Below are 6,000 nucleotides of genomic sequence, written 5' to 3'. Positions count from 1 at the left end.
TACTATAAACACTCTTTTTGTAGCAAGTATTTGACTTGCGTTGCAATAGAACACTACAGAGACTACCTTCACACACATTTTTAGAGCTGTAAAATAACACTTGGTCGTCCTCTGTGATCTCTGATAGATCTGATGCTCCGTAAAGCTCAGACCTTGGGTTCTGTTCCCTCCTTGGGCACTCCTGTACGTTTCATTGCTGTCGATGTTGTGTTTACAGCAGTACTTAGATGAGCATCAAGTGCAATTGATGCATACCAATGAGCTACATTTTTCAGTAAACTAGAATAGAGTTTCTTAAATACGTTGAACCTGAATATTACTCGTTGAAATCTATGTACATTTATAGGATATATACATCAAATTTAAAGTACTGAACAATTCAAACGTTTAGTGTTCACGGTGTAACTGATTCAAAACACGTATGAACAGCAGACAAAAAGAAGGTACTACTTTTGCTGAAGGAGGTCGGCGTAACCTAGATGCTTTGAACACAAACGTGTTCTCTCACGTCAGCAACCGAACTGTGGGTCATTTCAGCGCCTTCGCCGCACAATATATTGAGATATATAAGTTCTTCCCTAATATTTATACTCCGTATTGTTGATTTTTTGTTTTTTGTGGCACGATTTTGTATTCTTTGGCAAAAAATGGAGAGGTAACGTTCTCAAACTATCGAAAGCCTTTCATGGGAAATAATCCAAGCTAATTGCCTTACCTGTCTGTAGCATTCTTCATTTCCTTTGAATCCAAATATCGCCTCTACAACCATGAAAAATTTTACAGGCCTCTGCCGTTATGAAAAATTTTACAATTTACCTCACAGTAGGAATGCCTTATTCTAGTTATAAATCAGCACTTTGTCCAAGAACACTGTAAGGGAAACGGTAAGAAAGAAGTGTAGGGTTACCCTTTATCCGCAAAGCAAGTTTTAAATATAATCAAAACACATTTCTTCTGAAGAACTCCATCTTTTACATGAACGATTTTTTCTCTAAAAGCTTGTAGCCTGGAGAAAAAAGGGTAGTTGCGGAGTAGGACTTAAAAATAATATGTTCATTGATATTAAGACTAATCATGTATACATATCCTGTAAACAGAATCGTTCCATGTCGCTCCGGTCAAAAACAATCATTCATATCACCTATGGAACATGTAGCTAACAGTCATAATCCTGGATGCAGTTTCAAAGCAGCTGTCGACAATTATACGGAGAGGGTGTTACAAGTCGAGACATTGTCATGTGAGGCGCAAATTAATAGTTTGGGATGTGGGGGCCGCATGAGGCTGGCAGTTTGCTAGGATACACGAGAGTATACAGTTGACATACGTAAACCATTGAACAAGCCAACACTGATGTTTTGACGAATGAAAATGGTTAACTCGCGTGGTTTTAGAGTTATAAATCCTAATATAATAACAAAATTACGCACTACAGGGCAATTTTTTAAAGTGAATACTCAATAGTTTAACAAAGGAATTTTAGCGATTTTAATTGTCCTGCTAGGAAAAAATTCAGCACACGCAAGGACAACGCCATTTTATTGACAGGTAGTTCACCATTGTAGAAGTATATGGTAAGAAATTCAGACCACGTGAAACACACATGTAACAGGAAAGGATGCCTCCAACACTCACGTCAATATACAATGTATCCCTCTGGTGACAACGCAGGAGCGAATTGAAACTATCGTAAAGGTAGCGAATGACATATTGTGATAAATTGTCCCAAGCACGTCGCACCTTTTGTTGCTGTTCAGCGATGGTTCTTGCAGTCTCTGGAGAACGACTAAGTACCCACTTCTCCATGTCCCATATGTTTCCACTTGGCGAGAGATCTAGTGACCTTGCTCGCCAGGTGAGTTGCTGTACAGTATAAAAAACACGTTGCCTCACAGCAGCCGTATGTGGACGTGTACTGTCCTGTTGAAAAAGCGCATCACCTTCCTATCGAAGAAATGACAGTGGCACGGGGATAACAACACATGCAGTGTAGCGGGTGCTGGTTACTTTAGCTTGCGGAATACCAAATGTGACAGCGAGTCGTAACTGACCACCGAGCGTGGTGGCGCAGTGGCTAACACACTGGACTCGCATTCGGGAGGACGACGGTTCAATCCCACGTCCGGCCATCCTGATTTAGGTTTTCCGTGATTTCCCTAAATGGCTCCAGGCAAATGCCGGGATGGTTCCTTTGAAAGGGCACGGCCGATTTCCTTCCCCGTCCTTCCCTAATCCGATGAGACCGATGACCTCGCTGTCTGGTTTCCTCCCCCCAAATAACCCGACCTCGTAACTGACAGTCTCCAACGCCATTAAGGCTGGGGTGGGACTTGTAAGTCGTGGGAGAATGTAGTCACCAGGTCTACGCGTACGCGTGTACATCCATCACTCACACACAGACAGAACCTACTCTCATCGCTGGAGACATGAGAGTCAATTGCACTCCCCAGTCAGAACTTTCACTACACCAAAGTAGCCGCTCTTGACAGTGTCATAGTGTCACTGGAAGCATGGCCAGAGGCACACGTGATCTTAATCCTACTGCAAGCAGACGGTCACCACTGGTCCTTAGCAACACATCAGGTCACCCACAGCTGCTATCACAAAGTGTCGATACTGATGTGCATCTGTACTACGCTGACGTCCAGAACCTGCTCTACGGATATGGCAATGATCCATCGATCGCTGTTGAAAACTGTGACACACTACTGGTACATAGTGCCCAATAGTGCCCAACATGTGCAGGAAGCCCGCGGTACTTCTATACAGCTTCCTACAAGCCAACCCTGTTCAACTGGCTGAGTTGTTTAACAGGAGTACGTACTCGACTGCGCGGCATGGCTGTACCCTACAGTCAATATTGCACACATTGTTCACCTCTAGACTCACCACAGCTACTGTCTGCAGAGACAAAACAGAGAGTACACAGACAGGTCTCCGGGACGCCACGTGATCGCCGACGAGCGTGACAAATGAATACAAAACTACAACCCCTCAGTATGTACATATGGTGCCACCAGACAGAGTCCTTGAGATGTTGTATTTCTTTTTCTGGCGGCTATATGAGGGTTGGAACTTTAATAGTGGCAACTATTTAATTACAGCTCGTTTCAAAGTTTTACTAACCTTCAAAGTAGTAACCAGCATTGTGTATAACCCGTTGCCAGCGATGTGGAAGTCGTGGGATACTCTTAGCAGTGCCAGTTGTGTTGACAGTTCGAGCGGCGCGGTCTATTGCCCGACGAAATTGCAGCATTTTTGGAACAAGTCTACGACCAGCTTAGAGACAGGAGTGATGACACTCTCTGCAGTACCTGACCATCATTTTGCAGGATAATGCTCAAGCACGTACAGTGCAAGCTGTTACTGATTTGTTTGACCGATGGGGCTGCTAACTGCTACACCACCTACTGCAGTCCTCTGACTTAAGCCCTCGTGAGTTCAACTCGATTTCTAAACTGAAGGAAACACTTCTCGGCATTCACTTCAGAACTGCTACAAATTCGTCGGGCAATAGACCGCACCGCTCGAACTGTCAACACAACTGGCACTGCTAAGAGTATCCTACGACTTCCACATCGCTGGCAACGGGTTATACACAATGCTGGTGACTGCTCTGAAGGTCAGTAAAACTTTAAAACACGTGTCTATTTTGTACGAGCTGTAAATAAATAGTTGCCACTATTAAATTTCCAGCCTTCGTATGTATAAACAACTGCCGAACGAAGGCAACAGAGAGCAGATGTGCTGCTGGGACAAGTGTTTCGGAGCACACCATTCAGCGAGCATTCATGAACGTGGGGCTCCGCTGCAGACTCCTATGCGTTCCCAGTGACATCGTCAATTAGAACTGCAATGGGACGAGATTATCAAAATTTGTCCTTGGATCAATGGAAACATGTCGTCTCGTCGGATGAATGACGTTTGTTGTCCCACGAGGATGATCCGTCATCCAGAAATATAAACTTCGAAACTGCACCACGAAGCAGCATGGTGAGTGCGCTAATATGCTGTGGGGAACAATCACCTGAACTTCCAGGAAGCCTCCATGACAACTATGAATATTATTGCGATCTACCTGCATCCTTTCAAGCTTGATGTCTTCCACGACGACGGTGGCGTCTTCCTACAGGATTACTGTCCGTGTCACAAGTCCACAATCGCGCTACAGTGGTTTGACGAGAATGTCAGTGAACTTATGTTGACGCCTTGACCACCAAATTCAGCAGATCTGAACTCGATGGAACCCATCCTGGACACTGTTGCGTAGAGGTTCAGCGCTCACTGAACACTAGCCTGTAATTTACGAAAATTGGATTACCTGTGCGTAAATATCTGTTGCCACATATCTCGCTACTGTATTGCGTTCCAGAGGTGGACCAACACACTTGAAAGGGGACCATTTAACCCCTTTCACTTTAGTTCACTGCTGATAACGCAACAGGGAATGATTTGTGCACATAATTTTATTATTTTTTTTTCAGAACAGTGGTACCAGCAAGCTATGGGGAATGGTGACAAACTGTGTTATTTTAGTTTTCAATGCACATCCCTCACTAACCCTTAAGTGTCCTCATTGTTTCAGCGATTATATTTATGCGATTCATTTTTATTTTCTTCTGGTTGTTGATTTGCGTGCCAAATGGTGTGGAGTGTGTTGTCTTCTCAGATGTTAGAGTAATCTTTCATATATGCTACCTGTACAGACCCAAACTGTGGCCCACTTGAATTTTCTTCCATTGGTACAAAGCAGGAAAGAGCGGTGGAAGACGTGTACGGTTCTGCATGCGTAATAGACCTTGCATCAGTAGATCTAGCTATTTTCTCGTCATACTTAGCAGGTGTTTCATCTATACCTGGTGCAGTAAGCTTTATTACAACAGTAATCAATATACGATCAGAAGACTTGGTAGAAAGTCCCTCCCTCCACCACTTTCCGGAAGCGGGACTGGTCTCTGGTGCCGCCATGTTGGACACTCGGACGCTGACGCTGGAGATGGACATTTGACATTAGTATGTGCTCCGCTAATTTTGCTGTCGACGAGAATATTGTATGTGGAATTCCTATGTTGAATTACAGACTAATCTGTTCCTCTTAATGAAATTCTTCTAGCAAATGAAAGGGTGATTTTCTAACTTACCAGGAAAACTGAGGAGTAACGACTTAAAACCATGGACCTTTGTCTTATACAAAGGTCATCCTTTGCAACCAGGCTTGCTAATGATTTTATGTGAGTGCTAGTTTTAAGTTGGGATTAAATGTGAGTGAAATGTATTATTAAGTTGAGATTAGTTGCTTTTGGTTTCTTTTGAACAGGCAAACACGAATATATTGTGAGTGCTTTGAAGTACCATTGGTGCACCTCGTGGCTGCTGGCTGCACAGACAATGAGAACGGAGCGTGCTTGATACGAATTGAGATGAGGCTAGCGCGTTTAGATTTAAGTTGAGATTATTTGCACGTGATTTCTTTCCAACTGACAAGCACGAATATATGGTGCGCACTTAGAAATTCCGCTGTCTCCGTGGGACTTCGTGACTGATGGTTGCATAGATAAAGTGCAGAGAGCGTGCTTGATCCGATTTCAGTTGAGGTTCACGAGTGTAATCTTAATTCGCATTGATCAGCGTGTGACTTGCTTTCCTATTTCATGAATCCTTATTTTGGAGGGGAAATATTTTACTGTACTGTTTATATTTTATAGACTAGAACTAGGTATGTGAATGAGAAAGAAACTGTCATGGTAGGACCTGTGTCAATGCAATGATATTTTTACAGACTGAGTGATGGTCTAAGTAAACCGCTGAATTTGGGGTCGGTCTGCTTGAATATTCCGTGTGGTCACAATCCTGTTGCGCTATACTTTTCTGCTTCAAACTCTAGGGGATTTAGAAGACCTTAGGGAGCTAGTATGTGTGAGTGATGGCACATCATTTTCGATTTCCTAATGCAGAAATAAAAAGCGTAAGATATCAGTTACTGTATGGAGACAGTACACA

This window comes from Schistocerca nitens, chromosome 1, assembly GCF_023898315.1.
Source record: "Schistocerca nitens isolate TAMUIC-IGC-003100 chromosome 1, iqSchNite1.1, whole genome shotgun sequence".
NCBI classification, from domain to species: domain Eukaryota; kingdom Metazoa; phylum Arthropoda; class Insecta; order Orthoptera; family Acrididae; genus Schistocerca; species Schistocerca nitens.
The sequence above is the reverse complement of the archived record's forward strand: the minus strand, read 5'-3'. Positions refer to the sequence as shown.